General features: G+C 41.6%; 1 protein-coding gene across 3 annotated transcripts in view; it reads right to left on the bottom strand.

Moving 5' to 3' along the window:
* The window catches only part of GAB1 (GRB2 associated binding protein 1), a 127,069-nt gene that overhangs the window by 96,739 nt on the left and 13,705 nt on the right, over positions 1-16,625 (bottom strand). The window contains exon 1 of one of the 3 annotated variants that reach the window (XM_019926520.3): positions 15,179-15,360. The exons of the other annotated variants lie outside the window; for them this stretch is intronic. The gene's annotated coding sequence lies outside the window, so the exon portion shown is untranslated. Of the gene's footprint in view, positions 1-15,178; positions 15,361-16,625 lie in introns of those variants that run through there. 3 annotated transcript variants of the gene reach the window in all.

The following is a 16,625-nucleotide window of genomic DNA, read 5'->3' on the forward strand; positions in this document are numbered from 1 at the left end:
CAGAGATGGGGGAGGACCAAGAAATGGGACCAGGGCAAGGTTGTCAGCAACAATAGAAATCATGGCTTACTCCCCCTTCCACCCCAAACTCGCTGTCGGTTCCTCACTCATCCACTAAATGTGCGTATTTGAAGCATCTTCTCTCTATGTCAGGCACTATACTAGGCCCTGGGAGGCACAGCAGAGACCAAAACCCACATGGTTTTTATCCTTCCGGAGCTTACAGTCTAACAGGGAAGACAAACACTGAAGGGTCAGAAAGGAGAATGGCGTGAGGGTGAGTGGGGAGAGGCGAGAGGTCTGATGAGCGGAAAAGGAAGAGTATTTAGAAATGTAAGGTATCATTTCCTCTTTGTTCTCCCATCTGCATTCCTTTCCTCATTGGAGGGAGAGAAGGGGAGGGAGAGAAGGTGAGGGACAGAAACGAACAACTAAAGAGCAGATGCAGGGAGAACTTTCATTTTCATCTCCCCTGTTTTCACCCTTTTTTATAAATCCCAATGCCAACAAGCACAGGCAGAGATGACTGGCGCTGATGTGGGCTGGGGGGAGTGGACCAGCAGACACTAGGGCTACAGCAGGGACCACAGGACCCAGAGGAAGGAAATCTCACCACCCCAGAACAAAGGAGAAATCACACTGTGATCAAGAATGGACAAGACAAGGCTGCACCTAAATGAGAAAAACGCCCTCCCGCTCAGGGCCCACCCAAGACAGACTCTGCCCTGGACATATAACCTCACAGACATTAAAATCCATCCCAACACCTCTCAATTTTCCCCATCATTTTCTATAACTCACTCAGGAATACTTCCACTCCTATGCCTGTATATTCTAACGAGGTTCTCTAAAGAGGGAGGAACCAGATAAACTGAAAATAGTTAATTTTTAATCATTCATCCTTTCCGAAGCTTAATCACAAGGATGCTTTAGGATGACATCAGGCTCTTTTGATTTGCAAAAAGACAAACAAATAGGTTAAGTGGTTGGAAGATTTCACCAGGCCCCGTGGGTTGGAAGGAAGGAGGCAGATTCGCTTCCACGTGGGCAGACATAAAATAACAGACTGAGGGGGAATCAATCTAAGTCATTCTTCAGGGATGATGGCCTCTAGATAAACAAATATGACTCCAGAATGGGACGCAGGACACACTAGTCCAATGGTTGGTCACTCTATGGGTGTGGCCCAAAGACCACCAAAACTAAAGCATCATTAAAAAAAGGAACTAAAATTTTAAACACAAAATTGCACGGGCCCGCTGAGTGTGTGAACCTAAACTACAGGGTGGTGTTTCTATCAGATTTACAGAGAAGGGTAAGATTCAGAGAACATTACTTCAAATTACAAAAGGCCACCCTGACTTCCTGCTTGACTGGTCTACCCCAGTAGCCTATTTTCCACCCAATTTTGATTCCTGAAGCACCTGGCTCCCAACCACACCTTCCTTCTTACATTGTGATCTTTGGCTCCCCTAACACGATCTCCTCCTACTAAGAGAAAATCAATCTGTCTCTTTTGCTGGTTCCTCTCCTTCTGATTCACTCCCCAAACTAGTGTTCTGTAAGGTCTCACCATTTGTCCTCTCACTCCGCAAACTCTTCCCAGACAACCACGTTGATGCCCAGAGCATCAAGGGACACTTACATTCTTGTGGTTCCTGAATCTGTAGCTCTAGCCCCAGTCACCTGCCTGAGCCTAGGAGCACCTCCCAACTCACATTAATGGTAAGTAATGGATTATGAAGGGAAACAATGCAGAAGCAAACATACAATTGTTTGGTTTAAATCAGGGAGGGCATCTGTGCTCTTCCACAGAATTTCTGTGAGGAGGAAACCTGGTACAACAGAAAGAACAGAGGTTTGGAAACAGTCACAAATGGGTTTGAATCTCAGCATTGCCATATACCAGCTGAGTAACTTTGCTAAGTTACTCTGAGCATCAGCTTCTTTACCTGTAAAAGTGGTGGCAATAATGTGTACTTTCCAAGGTTGTTGAGTGGATCAGTGATAAAATTTAAAAACAAAAAAACCCCAAGCAACCAAAACACCACCACCCAGCACATAACAGTTGTTCACTAAACAGAGTGCTTGCTCCTATGTCTGTGGAGGGTGCTGTTAGGAGAATACACAACTTCCTCGACTTATGATGGGGTTACATCTTGATAAACCCACTGTAAGTTGAAAATATTGTAAACTGAAAATGCATTTAATACACCTAACCTGCCAAACATCATAGCTTACCCACCTTAAATGTGCTTGAAACACTTCCATGAGCCTACAGCTGGGCAAAATCATCTAACACAAAGCCTATTCTATAGTAAAGTGTTGAATATCTTACGTAATGCATTGCGCACTGTACTGAAAGTGAAAAACAGAATGATTGTGTGTCTTTCGGTCGTTTACCTTTGTGATTGTACATGGCTGTCCGGGAGCTGCCACGGCCTCTGCCCAGCATCATGAGAGAGGATTGTACCACAAAGGATCAAAATGCAAAATTCAAAGTACATTTTCTACTGAATGCGTATCTCTTTTACACCACTGTAAAGTCACAAAAATCCTAAGTCGAACCATCGTAAGTCGGGGACTGTCTGCTAAGAAATTATTGGTTTTGTGATGACTTCGTTTCCTCAGACTGGTAGCAGAGTTTTTATTTTTGAAGTTCTGTGGGAGAGTCACTGTTGTCCTTATTTATTCTTGTTGCGGTACGCGGGCCTCTCACTGTTGTGGCCTCTCGCGTTGAGGAGCACAGGCTCTGGACGCGCAGGCTCAGCGGCCACGGCGCACGGGCCCAGCCGCTCCGCGGCATGTGGGATCTTCCCGGACCGGGGCATGAACCCGTGTCCCCTGCATCGGCAGGCGGACTCTCAACCACTGCGCCACCAGGGAAGCCCCTGTCCTTATTTTTAATCCTTCTGCCTCTACCACCAATATGCTGGGTGTGGTAGAGTTACCTGACTCTGTTAGGTTGTCCAGCATCTAAACTCCCCTTCCTATGTTTGTAAAATCATTAACCCTAATATTACAAAAGCAGAAAATTCCAGATGACAGTTTTCTTAGCCCTCCCCCTGACCCCACTCCCCCGTGCAATACAGAGCAGGCACATAATCAGGTCTGCTGGCTCCGCCAAACACATTCACCCCAGATTTTGAATCCCAAGAAATCTCAAGAAACAAGTACTGTACAGAAACCTGGATCTGGGGTTGGGGCAGTGTGAGCAGCTTCCAGAGGCAGTAGTGGCAGCGTCTGGGGTGTGGTGTCAGTGATGTTGCTCGTGCAAGATGTCGGGTCTAAAGTCACAGCCCAGGAGGCAGTAGTGATGTTCCCTGGACCAGTTCAGTGGCGTTGTTCCTGGTTGATGACGTTCTGAGCTAGGTTCTCAGCTTTCCCAGGGAACCTGTGAGCTACCTAATTGCCTTCAGAAACTCCTTTCCTGATGAAATGAGCCAGAGGTTTCTGTTGCTTACACCTGAGAATCCAGACTGCTACACCAAGTCACGTGACATTTTATTACTTTCGGTCAAAGGCCACTGTAAGATTTACAGAGTAAACAATTACGGTGAGATCCTACCAGTAAGTCAGGGAGTCAGAGTGAGCAGCTGAACAAGATGTTACTGAGCATTTCTGAAATCCTCTCTTAAAAGGCATGACAGGATGAATGCGTCACCACACTGTTTTAATAGTACGAAAAAATCAGTCATATTTTAGATACTATCAGGTTGAGAGATGCAGAACACTGGCCATCCCCTCAAACGCATTCAGTTTCTTTCTCACATGCTCTAAGGTATCCTATTGCTCAAGAATTCCAATGACTCCCTCCACAGACTTAAATTTTTACCTCCCTGCTTGATTATTCCCAAAGAAACTGTGATGCCATTCCATTAAGCGAGCTCAGTCCGGAGCATTGCCTTATACTAGCCTGACAGAAAAATCTTAAAAACACACATCCTTGGGGAAAAGACCAGGTAGGAAATGAAAAGTGTAATTTTTGAAACTAGAAAAGAGCACTCATATACTTTATCTTAAATGAGAATTGATATTTCCCCTACAATCATCTAACTTCATTCACCTTGGATAATGCATTTTTGAATTTCCCCTAGTCACTATAACTAAATTGTATAGAAGTTCATATTAAATTTTTCTTTTGGTTTATTATCAGCAACGTTTACCACTGTACCTTAAAAAAAAACATATTTTCAATAAGACCCATGTGATTTCATGTGTAGAAATCACATGAAAAACAAATCTTTGGCACATGAAATTCTTACTAACAATAAGCAGCAGGATTCTGAGAAAAAGCAACGCACAAAAAGCTTTTTTTAGTATGACGGCAAGGGTTTGGGAAAAGGAACTTACAGGAAAAAGTGTGTGTTGCCACACACGCTTTTTTTTTTTTTTTTGCTATTTTTGCAATGTCCAAGAAGAATTCCTTGTCCTAAACCTAACTTTATTTTCTATTTTATCCTCCAAAGGTCTCACAATCTTCTGATTATAAACTCCAATAGTCAACCACTGAAAAGATGGTAATTCCATGGATGTAGGTTTCAGTTCAAAAAATAAACAGTCAGAATAGAAAAATGTATTTTCGATTTCAAACAATAAAAGCAAATTTAAAACAGCAAAAATGTTTAAAAAAAATCAGAATCAGAAGAATGTGAACTGTTTGTAAATTTTTCCAGTTCTGAATTCTGATTTTTTTTAATTATGTGATATATATGGGATTTTTGTCTCTCAGTATTTCAGAGAAGGATAGAGTGGTGAATCTAGTCATACAAAGGAAGCTTCTGTCTATAAGCCAGGATTCATATAGTTAGATCATTTGCACAAGGCCGTATAGTTTTAGGCCACATTCATAAAAGATCTGTTTTCTCTTCTACTCTCTAAAATCCTTATTAACCAGAGATCCTGAAAAATCAAGCAGGCTGCAACCTGCCTGACCTTCAGAAATAAGAACCTCTTTTAGGATATTTCGAACTAAGAGTGACTCATGGGGGAAAGCGGGTTGCTGTTAAACTGAGATCTTCCACGTTAGGGTTCCCCGGGTTTTTGCTCAAAGAGAAGCCCCGCGATGGGCACAGGTTAGAGGGAGAGACTGTTATATGGTGGAGGAGGTCATCACCATCACTCTAGGTTGACCAACACCCTCTGGCCCTGGGAACCCCTGCAAACCTCAGAGAGGCCCTGTAGGGAGGGGAGAGGCATTGCAGGGAAGACTCCAAAATATCCACCAGGAGATCCCAATTTCTAGGTAGGGGGCCTGATGATAAACGAATATGGGAAGGACACGGTCAATACGGAATGGGGCACACAGTCCTACAGAGGGTTTAGGGGAATCACACACGAGAGGATGCACACCTGTCAGAAAGTTCAACTGACAAGGACAGAGGATGCCTTAGGAAACCCAATAACCCTATAACTGTGGGTGAATTAAACACCATAGGTCAGCGTAACCCCACAGTGAGCAGGCATCAGAAACGCTCATCACAAAGCATGTGGACACGTTCTCTCATTGTGCACTGAGCTAGGAGGGGGACAAGACTCACCGAGTCACCTTCTCCTTCATTGTTCCTGTATTGGGCACAGACGGATGAAAATGGTCCCACTGGTTTGGTTTGTCCGTTTCTGCTTGTGTACACAGTTCATTAACGGACAAAGTTAACATCTGCTTTTAGGATCAGATGTTTCTGGTATCAGACATGGCAGGCTGGTTGTCATCTGCACTGAGGAGTGGTCCTCTGGCCAGGAGTTGCTATAGTTTCACGTCGACTTCCTGTTCCTCAGAGGAAACAGAAATGCCCCCCTCTTTCCCCAGGAGGCTGACCCTGGGCCACCTGACAGCTGGGCCCCTCTGCTACATCCCTCCTCAAGTACTGGTTAATTTTTAATGCCATTTAAAATGTTCTCCCACGTTTACTTAGCTCTGCAGTTCATAACAAACCTACCAAACAGGACAAACCAGTCTGGATTATATAACATGGAAATAAGCCTGGGCGCTGAGGAGGGAGCTGACAGCAGACAAACTGCAACTATGGTTAAACCGGTTCAACCTCAGTACACCTGAAGGCAGCCTTTTCCCTGCTCCCTCCTAGCACTTTATAGTTAAAATAAGGAGAAGACAAAAACCGACCCAAAAAAGTTATTAGATGTGTCCCCACAAATACCGACCAGTAAGTCACTAAAGTGAATTAAAAGGGACATGAAAGTCAATATTTACATTTCGTCTAGTTTTTTTTAATCTGGTGCACCTGCTGAATAACTCATATTCGGACCTAACAATATTAACACATTCTAAAGGCGTTATCAGTAATTAATAGCTTCTTCCCACACACGTGCTGCCAGTTTAAATGTGGGGAAAGAGCCTGAACTCAAGTTTCACTAGTGCTGTTCTATGACGCCAATAAACTTTTATAGTTTCACGCATGTACTTGTTTAAGAAATAGATGCTATATCTACCACCCTCAGAGATGTTCAAGATGTACTAAATAGTGAAACTGGTAACAAGATGTACTAAATAGTGAAACTGGTAACATTGCATATTTTATTAACTCTATAATACAAGAAACCGACAGAGAAGCCCCAAGAATATAATACTTGACATTTTATAATAAAAAAGGAAAACACTGAACTGCTAGTTTTTCATATTAATCCTACATTGCTTCATGAATGACATGATTACAATCACTTATACGTTTTTTTAATTTTAAACAGGCTGTTAGGAATCAACTGGAAAAAAAAAACTACGAAGAATCAAAGTAGGGAATTCCCTGGTGTTCCAGTGGTTAGGACTCCGCACTCTCACTGTCAAGGGCCCAGGTTCGATCCCTGGTCAGGGAATTAAGATTCCGCAAGTCACGTGGCATGGCCAAAAAATATATATGTATTAAAAAGAAAAAGAATCAAAGTTGTATTTATATAATTAGTTAAGAGTAGATGGTGACTGGGACTTCCCTGGTGGGAAGTCTGGGGGCTTCCCTGGTGGCGCAGTGGTTGAGAGTTCACCTGTCGATGCAGGTGACACGGGTCCGTGACCCGGTCCGGGAAGGTCCCACATGCCGCGGAGCGGCTGGGCCCATGAGCCATGGCCACTGAGCCTGCGCATCCGGAGCCTGTGCTCCACAACGGGAGAGGCCACAACAGTGAGAGGCCCGCGTACCGCAAAAAGAAAAACAAAAAAAACAAAAAAAACTCAGTCTAACCTTACACCTAAAGTAACTAGAGAAAGAAGAACAAAAAGAACCCCAAAGTTAGCAGAAGAAAAGAAATCATAAAGATCAGAGCAGAAATAAATGAAATAGAAACGAAGAAAACAATAGCAAAGATTGATAAAACTAAAAGCTGATTCATTGAGAAGATAAACAAAATTGATAAACCTTCAGCGACTCGTCAAGAAAAAAACGAGAGAGGACTCAAATCAATAGAATTAGAAATGAAAAAGGAGAAATTACAACTGACACTGCAGAAATGCAAAGGATCATAAGAGACTACTACAAACAACTATATGACAATAATATGGACAACCTGGAAGAAATGGACAAATTCTTGGAAAGGTACAACTTTCTAAGACTGAACCAGGAAGAATTAGAAAATATAAACAGACCAATCACAAGTAATGAAATTGAAACTGTAATTAAAAATCTTCCAACAAACAAAAGTCCAGGACCAGATGGCTTCACAGGTGAATTCTATCAAACATTTAGAGAAAAGCTAACGCCTATCCTTCTCAAACGCTTCCAAAAAATTGCAGAGGGAGGAACATACCCAAACTTGTTCTATGAGGCCACCATCACCCCGATACCAAAACCAAAGATACCACAACAAAAGAAAATTACAGACCAATATCAGTGATGAACATAGATGCAAAAATCCTCAACAGAATACTAGCAAACAGAATCCAACAACACATTAAAAAGATCATGCACCATGATCAAGTGGGATTTAACCCAGGGATGCAAGGATTCCTCAATATATGCAAATCAATCAATGTGATACATCATATTAACAAATTAAAGAATAAAAACCATATAATCATCTCAATAGATGCAGAAAAAACTTTTGACAAAATTCAACACCATTTATCATAAAAACTCTCCAGAAAGTGGGCACAGAGGGAACTTACCTCAACATAATAAAGGCCATATATGACAAACCCAAAGCCAACATCATTCTCAATGGAGAAAACCTGAAAGCATTTCCTCTAAGATCAGGAACAAAGCAAGGATGCCCACACTCACCCTACTACTCAACATAGTTTTGGAAGTCCTAGCCACAGCAATAACAGAAGAAAAAAAATAAAAGGAATCCAAACTGGAAAAGAAGAAGTAAAACCGTCACTGTTTGCAGATGACATGATACTATACACAGAGAATCCTAAAGATGCTACCAGAAAACTACTAGAGCTAGTCAGTGAATTTGGAAAAACTGCAGGATACAAAATTAATGCACAGAAATCTCTTGCATTCCTATACACTAAAAACAAAAGATCAGAAAGAGAAATTAAGGAAATAATCCCATTTACCATCTCAAAAAAAAGAATAAAATACCTAGGAATAAATCTGCCTAAGGAGGCAAAAGACCTGTACTCTGAAAACTATAAAACACTGATGAAAGAAATCAAAAATGACACAAATGGAGAGATATACCACATTCAAGGACGATTAGAATCAATATTGTGAAAATGACTATACTACCCAAAGCAATCTACAGATTCAATGAAATCCCTATCAAATTACCAATGGCATTTTTCACAGAATTAGAACAAAAATTTTAGTTTGTATGAAAACATAAAAGACCCCGAATAGCTAAAGCAATCTTGAGAAAGAAAAAAGAGTTGGAGGAATCAGGCTCCCTGACTTCAGACTATACTACAAAGCTACAGTAATCAAGATAGTATGGTATTGGCACAAAAACAGAAATACAGACCAATGGTACAGGATAGAAAACCCAGAGATAAACCCATGCACCTATGGTCAACTAATCTATGACAAAGGAGGCAAGAACACACAATGGAGAAAAGACAGTCTCTTCCATAAGTGGTGCTGGGAAAACTGGACAGCTACATGTAAAAGAATGAAATTAGAACACTCCCTAACACCATACACAAAAATAAACTCAAAATGCATTAAAGACCTAAACGTAAGACCCGACACTATAAAACTCTTAGAGAAAACCATAGGAAAAACTCTCTTTGACATAAATCACAGCAAGATCTTTTCTGACCCACCTCCTAGAGTACTGAAAATAAAACCAAAAATAAACAAATGGGACCTAATGAAAATTAAAAGCTTTTGCACAGCAAAGGAAACCATAAACAAGATGAAAAGACAACCCTCAGAATGGGAGAAAATATTTGCAAACGAAGCAATGGACAAAGGATTAATCTCCAAAATATACAAATAGCCCATGCAGCTCAATATCAAAAAAACAAACAACCCAATCCAAAAATTGGTGGAAGACCTAAATAGACATTTCGCTAAAGAAGACATACAGCTGGCCAAGAAGCACATGAAAAGCTGCTCAATATCACTAATTATTAGAGAAATGCAAATCAAAACTACAATGAGGTATCACCTCACACCAGTCAGAATGGGCATCATCAAAAAATCTACAAACAGTAAATGCTGGAGAGGTTGTGAATAAAAGGGAACCCTCTTGCACTGTTGCTGGGAATGTAAATTGATACAGCCACTATGGAGAAGAGTATGGAGGTTCCATAAAAAACTAAAACTAGAACTACCATATGACCCAGCAATGCCACTCCTGGGCATATGTCCAGAGGAAACCATAACTCAAAAAGATACATGCACCCCAATGTTCATTGTAGCACTATTTACAATAGCCAGGACATGGAAGCAACCTAAGTGTCCACTGACAGATGAATGGGTAAAGAAGATGTGGTACATATATACAATGGAATATTACTTAGCCATAAAAAGGAACGAAATTGGGTCATTTGTAGAGATATGGGTGGACCTAGAGTCTGTAATACAGAGTGATGTGAGCCAGAAAGAGAAAACCGAATATCATATATTAACGCATGTATGTGGCATCTAGAAAAATGGTACAGATGAACTTAGTGCCAGGGCAGGAATAGAGACATAGACATTAAGAACAGACATGTGGACATGGCAGGGGGAAGGGGAGGGTGGGATGAGTTAGAAAGTTAGGTTTGACATAAACACACTACCGTGTATAAAACAGATAGCTAGTGGGAACCTGCAGTATAGCACAGGGAGCTCAGCTCAGGGCTCTGTGATGACCTAGAGGGGTGGGATGAGGTGGGGGGGCGTTTGGGAGGGAGGTCCAAGAGGGTGGGGATATATGTATACGTATAGCTGATTCACTTTGTTGTACAGCAGAAACTAACACAACATCGTAAAGCAATTATACTCCAATTAAAAAAAAAAAAAAGACTCCATGTTCTCCATGCAGGGGGCCCAGGTGCGATCCCAGGTCAGGGAACTAGATCCCGCATGCTGCAACTAAAGATCCCTCGTGCTGCAACTAAGACCCGGCACAGCCAAATAAATAAATAAATATTTTTGAAAAACAAAAAAGAGTAGATGGTGATTTTGTAAATATAAGAATCATATAGAACACTGAAAAAATTACAAAGAAATCAGTGAAGTTCAACAAAAGCTGGCTGCAATAACTTTGGCCTAGACACTTAAAAGCATATATATTTATACACACACACATGATTGGCATATAAAGTGTAAATATATATGCTCATTATAATATTTGTTAAAAATTTAGGCTCGGGGGCTTCCCTGGTGGCGCAGTGGTTGAGAGTCCGCCTGCCGATGCAGGGGACGCGGGTTCATACCCCGGTCCGGGAAGATCCCACATGCCGCGGAGCGGCTGGGCCCGTGAGCCATGGCTGCTGAGCCTGCGCGTCCGGAGCCTGTGCTCCGCAACGGGAGAGGGCACAACAGCAAGAGGCCCGCGTACCGCAAAAAAAAAAAAAAAAAAAAAAATTTAGGCTCGGTTTAATGTACCAGCCCTTTCTTTTTTAGGTTCTCATTCTTTTAAGTTTTAATAGCTATGATCAAATTTGTTCTTTTCTGTTTTTGATACTCCATATTTGTGATTTTAAAATATCAGTCTTATGGCCCACTTTTGAAGAGATAAGGAAAAAAACAAAGCTCCAATCAGGGGAAAAATAAACCCTTTTCTGACAATCTTATTAAATGTACATTTAACATATTATTTCAAAATCTTTCGCAGGAGGAGTGAATGTTACTGTCATCAGGGGGTATCTTTCCATTCCTGAGAGTAAGCATGAGACAGGAGAGCAAACAGGCCTAAACTATGCAACCTGCCACACTGTGGCAGGCACCCACAGCTTCAACAGATACTAGATTCACCTCATTCCTTTGTCATCCCTACCTACCCTTTGCTGCACTAGGAAACAGGAAAAAAAAAAAATCAAACTGCATGTTTTTTGAAAAAGCTCCCTGGTGATTTTTTTTTTTTTTTGCGGTACGCGGGCCCCTCACTGCTGTGGCCTCTCCCGCCGCAGAGCACAGGCTCCGGACGCGCAGGCCCAGTGGCCACGGCTCACGGGCCCAGCCGCTCCGCAGCATGTGGGATCTTCCTGGACCGGGGCACGAACCCGCGCCCCCCGCATCGGCAGGCGGACTCCCAACCACTGCGCCACCAGGGAAGCCCCCTGGTGATTTTTATACTCTCCTGAGTATACTCCTGATCATCTGTGTACTGCCCCCCAACATGAGAACTCAAGATATGCCTTGCCTCATCTCACCCTTAAATGCACTATATCCAAATACCTGAGAACACCTGGTTTCAACTGACTATTCCCCTGACTAGTTTTAGAGCCCAAAGTTGTGGCTGCAGCCAGACAGGTGTCAAGGCATCAACTGTGATACAGGCCCCCCAAAAGAGAACCTTGTAAAGACCATTTTTCTACGCCTCAGAGCTGAGCCAGGCTGCCATCTTTATGATCTGAGCAACCACTGGGTAGGCGGTGACTCCACAGGTGCCCTAGTTTATCCTGTCTGTCCTGTTCCCATATTTGTGTTCACATGATAATCTTGCGGAAGAGGTGCTCCAGCGAGGCTCACGGAAAGAGCTTCAGGACTAATTCTGCAGAGACAAAAACCAGGCAGAGCAAGAACTCAAACTCATCCCGGAGAGATTACCAAAAGCTTTTTGGGAGACAAGTCCTAAGGTACTATTCTAAAAAAAAACACAAAAAGGTGGTGGAAAGAGAAGATCTGAAATTTCTGCAGAATTTGAACGCAGAGGACGAAAAATTTATTTTGTTCAGAGGGTAAGGGAAGTATCCTAAATAGCATCTTCTAAAAGGTTTCCCCTTCAAGAAGAAAACGTCAACACTTCACAGGCTCGAATCTCCACACTCCTCCCAGAAATTCCCATCGCTCACTTGGCAGGCGTCCAGATGGCCTAGTTCAGCTGGCAAATATTCAAATACAGTTATTCCAAATATGTTAATGAGACTAACAGGGTGCTCCCACCACGTCACCCCACCCTCCCTTTCTTTGTGTGAACTGAACCTGTGCAGGTTAAAACAGGTGTGCCAGACACTTGCTAAGTGAGATTACTGACTGTTAGCTAAGTGACTGCCAATTTAAAATAAGCATTTAGGGAGAATGGCTTTGCTCAAATGTATGTTGTCTTTTGAAAGGAATATTTCGACGTTCAACCCACTCCCACTCCAGTAATCCTCTATGGGTGTAAAAATATAAGCATCAATGATTTACATTCTTTCAGTGCCATATTCAAAGTATCCTAAAGATTCCAAGGTACTTGACAAGTATTCTTTTAAAAAGAACTTCCCAGTGACATATGTTTCATTCTGCAAACGAAGACATGGAATTAGTGGTTACACACTGGGAAAGATAATGATAACCGGAAATCACCGGCAGGTTTACTAATTTGTTAATTTATCGGTTAAGGAATTTATTCAACAATATCTCTTTAGCCCAACCTTAAGTATTTCCTTTGTGAACCCAAAGAAATCACAAAGCCTCATCTTTGGTTTGTATGTATTCTAAAAAAATCTCAAAATTTCCCCCACAAAATCAGACTACCTAGAAGTTTTCATTCCTCTTTCTCCCTGCCTCCTCCCAAAAAAGCTTTAACTTGTTTCTTCATCCACACAGACATTCCACACATAGTCTGAATTTTAAAATAGGCCATGCAGCTTCACTGTCAGGAGACTAGAAACTGCCGGTTCCAAAAAAATCTCAGCATCGCCTGGTCCCTAAATTAGCCCCAAATCACCAGACCTTATACAGGAAAACAGGATCCAATATTTTAAGTTTAAAAATTAAAGGGAGGTTGGAAGGAAGGTATAAATGGGATTACATACTTACCCAGGGTGACTCATGCTCATATGATCAAGATTAAACTGAGCACGGAATCTACAATCAGGAAAGAATTTTTTCTCGGGGGCAGAAAGGGGTGTGGCATTTCCAAATGAGCACTGAAGTAGGATCTCCTGTGTGGATTAGGTGAGCAAATCCCACGTAATTAACTTCCTACTATCAATACGAGAAAGGAGCAAACACAGGTGAGCTGCATGCCTTCCCAAAAGGTGCCAGTCTAAAGCCCCTTCAGATGTTTCCAAGGCTCCAGAGATTAGATGGAGACGCAAAAGAGACTGGGGTGGCACAACCGTGTCAATACACTTAACATTACTGAACTGTGCACTTAAAAATGGGTAAGAGGGTAAATTTTATGTTATGTGTTTTTTTAAAAAAATAAAAAGTTTAGGGCTTCCCTGGTGGCTCAGTGGTTGGGAGTCTGCCTGCCGATGCAGGGGACGCGGGTTCATGCCCCGGTCTGGGAAGATCCCACATGCCGCAGAGCTGCTGGTCCTGTGCTCCACAGTGGGAGAGACAACAGCAGTGAGAGGCCCACATACCGCAAAAGAAAAAAAAATAAAAAAAAATAAAAGAAAAACAAATAAAAATTTTTAAAAAGAGTGAGAGACTGGGGTGAACTTACCACATTGTCACTGCTCTGAGGGGCAGCTAAAATGCTCTTAAAATGTCAAAGCATTTGGATTTTGGAAAGTACAACAACCCTCTGAAGATGGGGATAGATGTGGCAGATTGGGAATGGCACCAGGCTGGGTGTCAGGAAGCTTGCATCCATGACTACCTCTGCCTGCTAAAACCAACTGGCCTTGAACTCAGGGTATTTCCTTGGCCTCAATTCCCTAGGTCCTCATTTTCTCACTGCGAATAGGATCAGTAATTAAGTTTTCCTCCTTTCACTACTTTAAGACAAGTATTTCTTCTCCTTAAGTACTTCAATAAAAATCTCAAAGTTATGAAAAGTTATTCTGCTTTGGAAATACACGGTTTAGAAACAACAGATTCTCTTTGAAAAACAAACATGAATGTTTTCAACACGAGAACCTTATCTGAAACATTAAAAATACTTCAATATCCATGTTCCAATATCCCTCAGTTAATAAGAACATGGGTTTCTCAACATATAACTGTTTCTCCAGCTTGGGAATAAATATTGCATTCGCTAAAATATTTAGTATGCATAAAACCTACCATAAAAGAGTATGTTTTAGCTGTTTAAGCATCACTGAAATCAGTAGGGAGATACTAAACTTTTAAATATATCTGAGTATTAAAAATTATATCTTAAAACAGAAATAATCAAAGTACCAACATCCTATGAATTTTAAGTCAATCTATGCATTTTCTATTTAAATATAAAATCATTAGAAGTTAAAATATGTATATTCAGTTTAATGATGTCTTATTTAATTATGAAAGAGACATTTTAGTAACATGCAAAGGGCAATACATCTGCTTACCTAATATTTTACAACTTCTGCTTAACTAACATTTGATAACTTTTTTTTCCTATATGTTAAAGCAAAGCCAGAAATTTTAAAGTTAAAATACTCCCACTGAAAACTGATAAGCTATATATTTTTTTATGCTGCACTTGGATGACTAATGTTGCGGTTCTCCCCAGGAGCATTTACACTTGTTTACAGCAAATTTAAATATTCATTGGAAACATCTATCACTGTGTTAAACAACATATGGGTTAGAATAAATTATAGAAAAAAATCTGAAAAAATAACTAGAACTATCAAGAGACTCCTAAGAAAACAGGTCTACCAAGTATATGGTTTTAAAAATACAGGAAAGCAAGGCAATAAAGTCACCTGAAATGAAAAGAGCAAGGCGTGAGCCCAGCCTTCGTGCGGGACAGACGTCACAGGAGTCTAGCCTTTCTTGATAGAAGCTGGCTCTGGGTCTCCACCGCCAGCCAGCAACAGCCCTTCTATTCACTTCAGGAGCAAAGCGATCTACTAGCTGAACGTACTTGAACTCTGGGTGCAGTGAGAGGGTGTGGTAGACACTTCGTATAATAACAATAGTGATACCGTATAATCCTTCGTGCAGGACAGAAGTCACAGGAGTCTAGCCTTTCTTGATAGAAGCTGGTTCTGGGTCTCCACCACCAGCCAGCAACAGCCCTTCTATTCATTTCGGGAGCAAAGTGATCTACTAACTGAACGTACTTGAACTCTCGGTGCAGTGAGAGGGTGTGGCAGACACTTCGTATAATAACAATAGTGATACCGTATAACAGCAATAATGCTACTCAACACTTACAAAGCAGATGGGAAGAGGCTCTAAGATCTTGCAGGCAGATGGGCAGAGTATCTCCCTGAGTAAGGAAATGGAGGGGAAGGGAGAGAGAGTGAAGGATGGAGAAAAGGAAGGGAGGGAGGAAAGGTCAGCCAGCTCATCAGTATGACACCACAGTGGTGAAAAGTCGACAGTACAATCTGGGTTCCCAGCATGGAGAAATGAACACTCTTGACACCGAGACGGTTAGGGTAGAGTAAATTGAAAGACGCACACTCTGATGAAGAGATGGTTAGAGCAGGGTAAGGAAGGAATTAACGAAAGCTGATGATAGCCATCATTTTATAAGTAACTCCCCCAATGCCTTTTATTTTGGGAGGAGGGTGTCAATCTCTTTCTGCAAGGTATAAATAGAATCATAAAGTTCCCCTAAGAAAATACTATCTGATAGCTTTCTAAAAACAGAGTGAACTCAGTAGGTAGTTGGAAATAAATTCTTTATTCCTCTGCTAGGATTAAATAACCATTCCCACCTGGGCCATTTCTTGGCCAATTTTCTAAGGTAGAGTCTGTCTTATCTCTCTCTCTCTCTTGCTCTCGTTCTTTAAAACGGACTTTAACATCAAAGTTTAGGTTCAAAGAAACAGATTAGAATATATACATTACACACAGGGAGAGAAAGAGAGACAGACAGACAGGCAGACAGAAATTTGAAAACAGAACTTCTTTAGTCATGTAGAACTATTTTGGTGCTCTGTTACAAACCAACCACATCTCAACTAACCAAAACTTAGGGCAAACTAGACATGTACTATAAAGACAGTGGGAAAAAAATATCTGAAATTAGAACTATTCCAGGAAACCTGGACTGTATTTTCATAATAGGCTTTCAGATCCCATAACCAGAATAACCAGAACTTCTGGTTACGGCACGCAGGCCTCTCACTGCTGTGGCCTCTCCCGTTGCGGAGCACAGGCTCCGGACGCGCAGGCTCAGCGGCCACGGCTCACGGGCCC

Source organism: Tursiops truncatus, chromosome 5 (assembly GCF_011762595.2).
Source record: "Tursiops truncatus isolate mTurTru1 chromosome 5, mTurTru1.mat.Y, whole genome shotgun sequence".
NCBI lineage: Eukaryota > Metazoa > Chordata > Mammalia > Artiodactyla > Delphinidae > Tursiops > Tursiops truncatus.